This window comes from Hyaena hyaena, unplaced genomic scaffold (assembly GCF_003009895.1).
Source record: "Hyaena hyaena isolate Hyena2069 unplaced genomic scaffold, ASM300989v1 scaffold_136, whole genome shotgun sequence".
In the NCBI taxonomy this organism is placed as follows: Eukaryota; Metazoa; Chordata; class Mammalia; order Carnivora; family Hyaenidae; genus Hyaena; species Hyaena hyaena.
Window position 1 is genome coordinate 1,682,377 of NW_024080768.1, and position 13,513 is coordinate 1,695,889.

General features: G+C 35.4%; 1 long non-coding RNA gene across 2 annotated transcripts in view; it reads left to right on the forward strand.

Moving 5' to 3' along the window:
- The window catches only part of LOC120235705, a 94,955-nt gene that overhangs the window by 12,304 nt on the left and 69,138 nt on the right, over nucleotides 1–13,513 (forward strand). For both annotated transcript variants that reach the window (XR_005529484.1, XR_005529483.1), the window contains exon 2: nucleotides 8,256–8,329. This is a non-coding gene — a long non-coding RNA (uncharacterized LOC120235705). The remainder of the gene's footprint in view (nucleotides 1–8,255; nucleotides 8,330–13,513) is intronic.

Below are 13,513 nucleotides of genomic sequence, written 5' to 3' on the forward strand. Positions count from 1 at the left end.
CTTACAGAGCCCAAAGGAACTTTTATGCTATATAATACAAGGTCTCTCACACTCAAAAATAAAATGAAAATACAGAAATAATTTAGTTAATGGGTTTATAGCTGCCCATTCTTTATGTAAAGTTTAGAAAATTAGTCACTAGATTTGCTGGGGTTTTTTTAAAGTTCGGAATATTTTCCTATGATAAATATTACTAACATATTTTCTTTTGGTTTAATCTTTTGTTTTTTAGGTTTATTTATTTAGATAAAGAGAGATAGTGGGGGAGAGGCAGAGAGAGAGGAAGAGAGAGAGGGCCCCCAGCAGGCTTTGGATTATCAGCCTGGAGCCAGACGCAGGGCTTGAACCCCTGAACCATGAGACCATGATCTGAGCTGAAATCAAGAGTCTGTCATTTAACCAGCTGAGCCACCCAAGCACCCCATTCTATTTTTTATCTTAAGGGAAAAATGTGTGTGTGTGTGTGTGTGTGTGTGTGTGTGTGTGTGTGGTATACATATTAAATGAAATGAAATATCTCTTAGGTGACCCCTTTCCAAAAAATCACCAAAGTCTAGGGTGCCTGGCTGGCTCAGTCAGTTAAGTGTCTGATTTCAGCTCAGGTCATGATCTCAGTTTATGAGTTCAAGCCCCCAGTCAAGGTCTCTGCTATCAACGCAGAACCCAACTTCAGACTCTTTGTCCCCCTCTCTCTCTGCCCCTCCCCTGCTCACTTGCTCTCTCTCAAAAATAAATAATAAAAAAAAAAATCACTAGAGTCTAAGTTAATAAAAATTGTGAGTTTCAAAAGAAATGGTTTTGCCTAAGATTCATATAATTGAAGAAAAAGGTGTTCCCAAGTAGTGTATTTTAAAAACTCCATTCTGGCATATACTTGAATTTCTACGATAATAATTACCAAACAGAATTGGTCTTCCTGTACTTGATAGATAGCCTTATGAATATACAAAGACATTCTCATAACCATGAGCTGTGTAAAAGCATGTACATTTGAAATGGAATATAAACATCTTGGGTTGCTTCAGTCCTAAGAGGCTGTGGAGGTCTGATGGAACAGAGAGGGAGCACTGATTTATTGCAATGCTAAGTATTATACTAGGGATGTCTGTGATCCAACTCCGGAAATATAGAGCTCATCTAAAGCAGAGACTCCCAAGAATTGTATTCTAATGCAGGCATAGACAGAATTTTTGATGCCACCTTGGTTTCCATAGTTCCTGCACCCACACATAATTGAATATCATGTTGGGGTTGTAGAGGCACAAATGCAGCCCCTCCATGCTGCCCATAACAGCAGGTAATGTAAGTGCTTTGGAAATGTGAAGGCTCATTTTAGGAAACTCATCTGTGCCTAATTCCTCTGTGGAGCAGAGTGCCTAGCTTTGGGTGTTTCTCTCCATTGTGATTTACTTCCTCTTATTTAAGCTATCTGTGTGGGTTTGATAAAGCTGCTAAACCACTCTGAATCTTACGTTGTTTAACCATAAAATGAGAAACTTCAACATGGTGCTATTAAAAGTCTAAATGCATGTAAAATCCTTATTGTATCATAAGGGAAATTAGCTAACATTTGTGTTTTGAATGATTTTATTACAATTAGTTCAAAACCTACTTTTGAGAATTAACAGTAAGGTCCTTTGGGATAATTTTTGTAGGTAATAGAGCTGACTGCCTCTAAAGAGGGAGCTTATTGCTGTCCTATAGAACTTCTTATAATGATGTGTAGATATTCTATATCTGTGGATATAGCGTGTCAATACAGGGTGTCACTAGCCACATGTGGCTATAGTGTGAGTGAGGAACTATTTTTTATGTTAAGTAATTAAATTTAAATTAAAATAGCCATACATGGTTATGTATGCCACATCAGTGGCTACTGGATCAGCACACATTCTAGCCTCTATCAAAAAATCTTGATACCATATGCATTTCTGAAGCAACTGCTTGCATAGCATCTTCTTTTTTAAAACCACAGTTTGAAAAACAAAAACAAGAAATAAAGATCAGTACATCTAGTATATCTTCTTACTATTATAAGACAATTGTACTCTTTGTGTTAACGACTGTGATAATCACTTGATATCATATGTTATTTAGGACGTTGTCCATGGACCTCAAATAGTGCACTGGCTACTAAAATGACAGGTATGGGGGGGCCTAGGTGGCACAGTTGTTTGAGTGTCTGACGCTTGGTTTTGGCTCAGGTCATGATCTCACAGTTCTTGAGTTCAAGCCCAACACTGACCTCTGCACTGATGAAACAGAGCCTACCTGGGATTCTGTCTCTCTTCTCTGCCCCTCGTCCACTTGTGTGCTCTCTCTCTCTCTCCTTCCCTCCCTCTCAAAAATAAATAGATAAACTAAAATAACAGGTATGTATATTAAATATCATATGACAGCTATGTATGTCTTGATACAGATAAGCACAGGGTACTGCTAGAATCCAGAGAAAGTCATTTACTTCTGACTAAAAGCAAATACTTTCACAAAGAGGTTACATCTGAATTTGAAAAATAAAAAGAAGTAATGGGATATAGATAGTAGAAAAACTTCTGGATAAAACCAAACTTTCTGGATAACCAAAATTTCTGGATAAAATAAATCAAGGTAGTTTTAATATGCTTACAAAAAAAAAAAAGAAAGAAAGAAATTTTCTATCTTTTTAAGAAGGAAAGGAAACTGACAACTACATTGGTAAATACACAAACTAACACTGCAGCTGCCACTGGACTGTACTGACCCTGGAGGTTATTGCTGTTTGTAGTCTAGAGGTTTGGGGTTTGAAATCTCCCCAGGATACTAGACAAGGTCATGGGAGTGTAAACAGAGACCTCCATAAACCAGCATCCTGTAGCAAAAGGCTGCACCCTTCGTGAAAGGTTGGACTAGCCACCAGAGAAGAGAGTCAACCAAGCAGTATCCCTAAGGTAGTGATTCTCAAACTTGGCTGCATATTAACATCACCTGGGGAGCTGACAAACAAACAAATGCACATCAGAGGAACAAAAAGCAAGGATGCCAAGGCCATGTCTGCCAGACTAATTAAATCAAAATCTCTGTGGGCATCCATCTTTATTTAAAGCTCCACAGGCAATTCCAAAGTGCAGCCAAGTTTAAGAACCGCTGTCGGAGGTGATCTTCTCTGAGAATTTAGAACTCTAAATATCACCCAAAAATGGGATTTAAATTTATTCTAAAGCCTTGAGCAGAAAATTATAATCAGAAAAACTAGCAAGACTATCTCCCCTAAATTGTTGATACTCCTGAGGCTCCTGGCAAAAGCACCTGTAGGAATATTCCCACAACTTGGGATGCAAAAGGAACTTTTCCAAAGTTGAACTAAAAGAAAAAACAAAAATCAAAACCAAACCCAAATTAAAAATTCCACAATGAGTAACACTCAGCAATAAAGGGCAAAATTAGAACTTCAAGGTGTCAACACAGTTGAATTATAATCTGAAGGAATATATAAACTATCTTTTAAAATGATTTCTTAAAAGGAAAGGAGAAAAGATAAAAAACAGAAAGAACTGTAAGGCCAGACAGCCATTATTGAAGTTTGATTTTGTGTCAGGCCATGTGAGGCACATTCTGTGGGTTTGGTGTTACTGGTAGCTTGAAAAATGAGAACAAAACAAAACCTAGAGGAGAATGTACATATGAGGGAATTTAGGGGTTATTTTTTCATTATTATTACTGACTTTTTAATTTTAGATATTTAGGTAAAACATGGCTTGTCACTGCATTGTCGCTAGGAAAGTTTTGCTAATGCACATTTAAGAGGCGAATGTAGAATATATAGCCAATAATTGTCATTCACAGAAGGAAGCAATGAAGCCCCTGAAGTTAGCTAAATGGTCCACAGCCTCTACTGCTCACCTGTACCTCCTGCTAGCATTTACCTCTGTAAGGTGACTTCTGAATTTCTTTTCTCAATGAGGGCTGCAATGCTAACAAACTTAGTTTTAAATAGAGGCTGAATATATTCATATGCAGGAAGCAAATACCCAAAAGAAGAGAATAGTTGAACTTTTAGATAGAAAGGAGATTACTAGGTCAATTAAGTACTTTATGTGGACATCAATTAAGTACTTTATGTGGACATGTTTTTAACTGGCTAATATCCCAATCTTTTCCTCTGTCTTTGATAACAATGGTGTGGTAGGTAATTTTATGTGTCAACTAGCCTGGGCCATGTACCCAGATATTTGGTCAAACACCCATCTTGAGATCCCCAGTGAAGGTGTTTTTAGATAAAATTAACACTTAAATCAGTAGACTTGAGTGAAGCAGATTAACCTCCATAATATGGGTGGGTCTCATCCAATTAGTTAAAGACCTTAAGAGAAAAAAGATCTCCCAAGGAAGGGAGGATTCCACCTCCAGATTGCCTTAAGAATTAAGCTGCCGGGGCGCCTGGGTGGCTCAGTCAGTTAAGCCTCTGACTTTGGCTCAGGTCATGATCTCACAGTTCATGGGTTCAAGCCCTGTGTCGGGCTCTGTGCTGACAGCCAGCTCAGAGCCTGGAGCCTGTTTCGATTCTGTGTCTCCCTCTCTTTCTGACCCTCTCCTGCTCACACTGCCTCTCTCTCTCTCTCAGAAATAAATAAAACATTAAAAAAAAATAGAATTGAGCTGCAAAATAAACTTCCCTCAGTCTCCAGCCTGTCAGCCTGCCCTGCAGATTTTGAATTTGCCAGCCTCTATAATCTCGTAAAGCAATTCCTTAAAATAAATCTCAGTTGATCTCTCTCTCCACCCCCCACCCCTTCCTCCCTCTCCTCTTGTGTGTGTATATCTATATCATATATATATGATATAGATAGATAGGTAGGTAGGTAGGTAGGTAGGTAGGTTTTGGTTCTTTTTCTCTGGAGAACCCTGACTAATATATATGGCAAATTTCATATTGGCTCCATTTCTTTGCTGCTTCCTCTATCTACAGTAATTTACATTTGACTTTGCAGTCTCTCCTATTGAAAATGGAATGTATTTTCCACTTCATAAGTTTGAGCTTGATCTTATGACTTGCTTTGACCCATGGGCTCTTAACAAATGTTATAGAAGCAGAGGCTTTAAAATGTGATTGTTTGATTTTGCTGCTTTCCTGCACCTCTACGATCTCCATCAGAAGACTATGTTCTGACTAGCCCAATGGCAGTTGGAGACAAGGGGACAGAGTTAACCCAGATCACTTAGGCCATTGTATGGGTGGCTGAAGCAAAGTATAGCTGAAGAAAAATATGAAATAAGGGCCAAGGCCAGTGTGTAAGTCATCCACATGAATATTAAAGTCCTACTTATTTTGTCTAGGAATTAAAGAAATGATCAGCCTCTCCTTGAAGGAGATACAGGCCTTAAAGATAAGACAAAAGTGAAAATCATACTGTGTTAAGGGTTAGGGAATACATTTCTGCTTGAATATTTTTTGAAGTTAATATTGAAAATATTATTTTCAGTAAAAAAGTACATAGTCCATAGAGTAATTTAAGTAACCCCTATACAGTTAGCTATGCAGGCAATAGAGCAAATTTAATGAAAATAAATTTGAACCTTTATCTTTGGGAAAATTTAATTCTGGAAATTAAGAGAACTTGACTATTGAAGAAGATTGTTGGTCAGATTCACTTTTCTTGTCAATCATATCTTGTTAATAGTTAACTGCATGGCACCACTTCCCCATAAGCCCAAACCAAGGTGTTTTGCTTGTGTTCTTACCAAATATTTACTGTCTAGGCACATTCACTTGATTTATTAATTTGAATTTAAGCTTTTCTTTAGGTGTCATTAACATCAGAGGTAAGCTTAGCAGGCAGTTTTAACACCTTATGTATCTCCTTCACATGTGTTTTGTTTCTTTTTTTTTTCAAAGAAGTGAAGGAAAATGATATTTTAATGATTAATGTTATATTAATAATGTTAAATTAATGTAAAATATTGTTTTGAAAATGTATGTGTAATCAAGCAAGATCAGGTGCTGAGAGTATTCCTGTCCTCGGAAAGACTAAATATACCACAATGCAAATAAATAATAAATGTATGGTTTGTCATATTGGAGAGTGAGTCAACTAAGAAATGTTACTTTCTGACAAAGCCAGAAACTTTCATAATTTAACTTATTTACTATATTTTCTTCCTGTTTAGTTCTCAAAATTTCCTTGTATTCCACTCAAATCTCATCCCTCATTGCAGAGCTTTGGACTAGAACCGTCTAATCATGAACTCCAAATTTTTTGTGTCAGTTGCATGACATTATTTAACTTTCCTAAAGTCTAGTTTCCTCAATTAGTAATGGGAGGGTAAAAAGAGAATTAACCAATCAGAAGGGTGCATAACAATCAAAACGCATACCACAGTACCTAGAGCCTGATGTATACTCAAATTTTAACTTTTACTTATTTATTTACTTTTAATTTGAGTATAGTTGACAATGTTACATTAGTTTTAACTGTACAACTTAGTGATTTGACAAGTCCATATATTGTGCTGTGCTCAGCACAAGTGTAACTCTTATCTGTCCTGTTCCCTTACTATTATAATATCATTGATTATATTCCTTATGCTGTGCCTTTTATTCTTGGGACTTATTCATTCTGTTACTGAAAGTCTATACCTCCCTCTCTCTCCTTCACCTATTTTGCCCAATCCCCACACCTCTCTGCTTTGGCAATTTGTTTTCTGTATTTATAGAAATAAATTTGTATTTATTTGTTTTGTTTTAGATTCCAGTTGTGGAGTAGAGTCAGATGTCATTTGTTTTTTTCAGTCTGACATTTCATTAGGTCCACCCATGTTGCCTCAAATGGCACAATTACATCCTTTAAATGTGTGTGTAATATTCCATTGCATATATGTAACACATTTTTCTTATCCATTTGTGTATTGATAGACACTTGGGTTTCTTCCATACCTTCGTTGTTGTAAATAATGTTGCGGTAAATATGGGGATGCATATATCTTTTCAGGTTAATCTTTCATCTTCTTTGGGTAAATACCTAATAGTGGAATTATTGAATCATAAGGTATGTCTGTTTTTAATTATTTGAGGAAACTCCATTTTGTTTTCTACAGTGTCTATACCAATTTACATTTTCAGCAACAGTGCATGAATGTTCCATTTTCTCCACATCCTTGCCAACACTTGTTATTTGTTGTCATTTTTATTTTATCCATTTACATGTGAACTTTGAACTGCCTTGATTATAATCACAGCTTATTATATCAACTGATTCTCTGTGAAGTCCAGGGAGGCAAGGATTCTCACTTCCCTTGTTTCTTTGCACACAAAATGTGTTCAACAAATATATATTGATATAACAAATATTTTTTGTTTTGTTTAATCCTGACTATGGTCAGGCTTTATCATCAATCCCAGTGTTTTTTGAATAGCCCTGCATTTCTCTAAGTTTCTTGGTACCAGGATTTCTTGTATATCAATTCCTTCCATTAAGTCAAATGATGAGATCTCACTTATCTTAGAACCATTCTCAACAGACTATTCTGTTGAATAGTCACTGTATTTTCCACATTCACTGTACCCACAGAAGTAATCAAAGCTTCGGAAGGAATCGCACTTTTAGGTAGAGGTGCTGGTTATATATTCCTAGTCCTATCGTTCAGTCTCCTTCTAATAACCCTGGCCATTCCCACTAATTATTATGGCTATTCTGATAGTAGTAAGGGGAAGTTGAGATTTAAAAAAAATGGGGTGCCTGGGTGTCTCAGTCATTTGGGCCTTTGACTTGGGCATCTGACTTTGGCTCAGGTCATGATCTCATTGCCGGTGAGTTCATGTCAGTGCTGACAGCTCAGAGACTGGAGCCTGCTTCAAATTCTGTGTCTCCCTCTCTCTCTGCCCCTCCCCTGCACTCGTTCAATCTCTCTCTCTCTCAAAAAAAATAAATAAATAAATAAATAAATAAATAATAAATAATATGTGTGTGTATGTGTGTGTGTATATACGTATATATATATATGTATATATATGTATATAATTTTTTTTTTTTTTAACCACAGCAGAGGTTGTGGCCTTCCAGGCTTGGTGGTAGGATGGACATTACAGAACATAAGAAATTAGTGTTATCTCTGCCTTCATGATAGTTTCCAATTTGTTCCCTTAATTCAACCCTTTAATATTTTCTCCCATTGTCCCCTCAGGAGCAGCCTCCTTCCCTACAACTTTCATTTCCTCTTTTGCACAAAGTTGATCTTTATTTCATGAATTTATTCCTTTTTTCTCTCTTTCCTCCACACAGCAACTATCATAATGATAAATTGAAGAGATCTGAATTCAGCTGTGAACAAGAGAAACTGGACTTTCCTTAAAACAGTAAGTCTAATGTTCTTAAGATACTTCATGACTCGAGAGTTTACACAACTGTTTGTTCCCATCTCTGCGCATGACTTTTGTAATGTCATCAAATTTCCTTGCCATGACAATAGGGTAAGGAACCCAGAAAATTAGTAATTAGTTTGGGGGGGGGATGATGGTGGTATTTTTTTGTTGTTTTGTTTTGTTTTCTTAATGTTATTGAATAAATCTTGATTCTCTTCATATTGCTCTTAAAAGAATTAGGGCCATTTATACTTATGAATACTTTTAGAATATTTGACACATCAGAAAAACAAAGGTGACTACTTGTTCTTTCCCCTTAAAGTGGATCTATATCAAGGAAACAAACGCACAGTATTTACAGCTTTTTCTTCCCCTGGCTGTCTTAGAAAATTTGTTTGCTGCCAGTCAATCAAGAAAAAAAATTCAACAAGTGTCACTGATGTGTAAGCCACCAAGAAGAATACAAAGAGTAACTTCAGGGGACATGTATTACATATCAGACACTTTCTTAGATGCTGCTGTAGAACTATTATACTCCACATATGAACCATAATTCCAGCATTTAGGATCTCACTGTATTGTCAGCTGACCTACTGTAACCCAACAAACAAATGTTCCACATTATGATTAATGATATATCAATGTCTAAACAAAATGAATGGAACACAGAAAAGGGGTGGCAGACCTAATCCATCAGCAGACTTCAGGAGGTCTTCAAGGAGGTAGAGTTCATTAGCCTGAAAAAAGACACTTTTGTGCCTTAACTGCATGAACAATAACAGGGAGGATGACTAGGCTGAGGAATTATAAAGCCAGGAAGCATGCATGCACTTAAGTTTTAAGAGAGGGAGAACACAGCCTGCAAAAGAAAATGGCTTAATGCAAAGCTTCCTGTCAACCATTTAGATTTTAGGAGAGACTCCAATTGCAAAGTCAGATTAGAACATTTACATGTTGTAGTATTTACCTAGATTAAAAAAGAAAATTACAGCATTACATACTCTATCAAAGATAGAAATTATATGTAAGAAAGGAAGATAAACATACATATTAAATGTACATATCATTATCCAAAGTTGCAGTGATCTGAGGCAACTATTGTAGACACTTAAATGTGTATCTTTCCATGTAGTGTTCTATGTAGATATATTTATAAACAAAATTAAAATGGATTATACTTTCCCATTTTTTCAGTGTTTTTATATAATAATATATTTTGAACAAAACTCTCCATCTATATTATTTTAAAGAACATGTTTATATAAGATACTTCTTATGCAATTCTTATTGTTGAACTATTTTTTTAACTTGTGAAATCTAAACATATATGTAATTATTCTGTGAGTTCTTAGATGTCTAGTTATTGGGTCTGAGAATACTTTAAAAATGGTTTTGTGTATTTTAATGACATTCCCATTGTGTAGTTTTCTAAATAAAAATGTAATGCATATTGCACATTGAAGTTATATCTTTAAAATAACTTCAACACAGAAATATATAAAGTAAAATATGAAAGTGCTATCCTTCAACACACTTGTTCTCAGTCTCTCTTTATAGCCCAACCCCACTACTGTTGTTAAGTGTTTGGTGTATAGTCTCTCAATCCTGTGTCCTTTATTCTATGTAATTGGAGCCTGTCTGTGTATGTGTCTGTGTATATAAGTGTGTGTGTAAAATAATGTGTGTAATTTATCATTTATAAAAATAACTATATTGTTTTTGAAATAATTCAGATCACAGGCATCTTTAATACCACTATATAAAATTTGAACTGATTCTTTTTAACTAAGGTGCAGTACTCCATGTTATAGATTGGTCCAACTCCATGAGCTTCAACCCTGGTTCATGTAATTTGAAAGAAATTTATATGAGAAAGATAAAGTAAAGCTGTTTTCCAAAGGTTTTAGATTTTAAACCTAAAATCCATTCAGAGATTAGTTACTGGATAAATTATCCTTTATATGGCTAAGCACAGATGTGATTAAAATCATAAAAATTAAAAAAAGAATCCTAGAATAGATGACTGTATTGATTTATTAAAGGTTTCAAAACAGAAATAATTTGGAAAACTAAATCTATACAAAGTGAAAAGATAAACCAAGAAAGTTTTCTGACCATGGTCTCTCTGAGGATGTGTACCCAATACACCTACACACACCCTGATTCCTGTAGGTGCAGTGCCATTTGGAGAGCCATTAGCAACAGGTAGAAGCAGGTGACTGTGCTGCAGTGTTAAAGGCACTTTTGTGTAAAAGGATTTGAAAGACTACAACTCCTTCTGTAGAACTTTATTCACTGTTAGAAAATAAATTTTTCCTCTCCAATTCTCAATTTCTTCATCTATAAATTTGGAATAATTGTAACATTTGTTCTGCCTTGCAAAACTGTTGTTGAAGTTCAGCTTTTATGAGCCTGTATGATGATGCAGATATAAGCTAACACATCTTCCAGTAAGATCTTGCATTGAAAGTTGCTATACGTCTGTATGTATGCATACATAATTATTAAATGATATAGATTATAGTAATACTTGCACTGTATTTAAGTGATTGATCACTCCTTAGGGCAGGCTTCCTATGAAATGTTCTATACCAATGTTATATTTCACATCAATCCACGTATCACTTTTTTGCCATAGTTTTTGGCTTTTGCATTATGATCAGCCCAACTGAAAAATCTTCTAAGTATTCTGGATGTTACTGTGTGGCAGTATAGTCAGTTTTTCACATGGCCAGTTAAGACATATTAGTAATATTCTTTGGGGCACCTGGGTGGCTCAGTTAGTTAAGCGTCCGACTTCAGGTCAGGTCATGATCTCGTGGTCTGTGGGTTTGAGCCCCGCGTCAGACTGTGCAGACAGCTAGCTCAGAGCCTAGAGCCTATTTCAGATTCTGCATCTCCCTCTATCTCTGCTCCTCCCCAGCTCATCCTCTGTCTTTCTCTGTCTCAATAAATAAACGGTAAAATTTTTTTTCAAAAAATGAAGAAAGACATATTAGTAACATTCCTTAAATTCCCTTATCAGCCTCAAAACCTTGTGTCTGCGGGATGAACTTTGAGAGAGGCAAAGTTAATATGGGCTGCTCATGAGCTTTTAGTAGGTGGAGACATGAGTTCCAAATCATGACCTCTTCTTTTTTCAGTGTTTTTTGTTTGTTTTGTTTGTATTATATTTTGTTTTTGCAATCTCCAGGAAATGCACCTAGCTAACTTACCCATTAAAAGTCTGAGATCAAGGTTTGTATATTTGATCAAATATATTTGATCAAATTTATATTCCCCTGAAATGTGAAGGGTTTTCAAAATATTTCATAATTATACTAAAGCACACATGGTTTGAAACTGAAATTTAGTCTCACTTCATTGGATTTGTAACAAAGCCATGTTCTATTATCATTATCTTTACTTTTAGATTAAACATGAGTATTTTCTCTGTATTATACAATTCTTAGATACCTAGAAGTATTGGCATGAATTCTAATATGAAGTCAAAATTCAGGATAGAGAATAACTGAACACATTCTATTTGTTGATATGAGTAACAGTTCAGAAGTAACATGTAGCAGATTTTACTGTGGAAAGAAATCAGGATAATTAATAAAATAATAAACAAAGACTGTGAGTAAATGAGCTCAACAAGAAGGACAAAGTTGCTGTGAGGGATGAGAATAAGTCACAGGGAGGAAATTTGAAGAACCTTAATTGCAACAGCAAATGCCATGTCCCTGTCTTCAAAAACAGGTAAGTTAACATTGTCAGTCTCTGCTGGCTAAGATGGGCTTGACTTCCAGTAGTTATCATCTGCAGATCTTGCTTTTAAAGCAATATATATATATATATATATATTAATTGAACCCTGGAGGAACTATGGTTTAGAAAAAGAAGGAGCTGAAACACTACAGAAGTCTGGAGAACTATTGAGCATGCGGAGGAGTGGATTTCATGGAGGATTTTGCCAGATCAGTTCACTTTTTACGTATCATTTTGAAAATTACACTAGAATAGTAGTGATTTCATGTTACTCCTTTCTGAGACCCGGTGTAGGGGGATATCAATGCATCTTAAAATTGCATAATGTTTCCTGAGCTATTCCTGTAAAAAGTATTTTATTAGTCAGCATGGCAGTGAAAAACAATTTATAAATGTACAGGACAAGTTGCAAAATGCACATTAGACATTAAACTAAAGAGTAGAGCCATTTAGAGAGTATGTAGGCTTTAAGTTCAGAAAGACAACACTTAAAAGCCACTCCTCACATTCACCTCTGTCCCTGACTGTCACTTAATGTACACTCTACCGTGCACAGTGGTGTCATCAGTCATGTTAATAGGCTGATATGCTAAATGGTGGGTGAGGTTTAAACTATTTATTATCAATAATAGTTCAAGCACACATTGCTTGTGAATGCATTACTTATTTTTAAATGAAGCAGGGTAGATTTACATTACATGCTTTCATTGAGATACCCTAATCGGAATGAGAAAAGCAAATACGGAATTTGAACTCATCAAGAATTGGACCCAACTTTGAATAAGATGTTGGAAATGAAATACATTGGAACGACAATATTAATGTTTGCTGTGTCTCCTGCCAATTGTAATATTTATCTCTCAGCTACGTAGAGTCTCTTGCCATTCTTTCATTTCATAAATCTGTCCTTTGAACTGAGTGTTCTTTGTGATTATACCTGTGCCACCTCCCATTAAAACTTAAATCATCAGCTTTCCCTGTATTTTCATGATTGCAAGGTATCTCTTCTCTATTCTCTGTGCAGAATGACTTTCTTTCTAAATATGTTATGAGTGCCTTATCATTGAACTTATTATGTTGGTATTGTTATTGTCTATCCATCTCATATAAGACTATGAAGTCCCTTCAATTTTAGATCTTACCTAGTTCAACTCTAGATACACAGATTTTAGCACAGGGCATTTGTATACTACCAGTAAGTGGAATATATATTAAGTATAATTAATTTTCTTGATTTTATGTAACACCAAGAATCAAGGCCAATTTCTTAAAATAATTTTATATTGGGTGCCATTGCTTGAGTAATTTTGCACATTCCAAGGGCAGGTAATATCAAATTAAATCATTTATTTTTGAGATTTTTATTTTTTTTGGAATGAGTTTATAAAGTGATAGTATATTTAGTTTGTTTAAAAAATAGAAACTTGG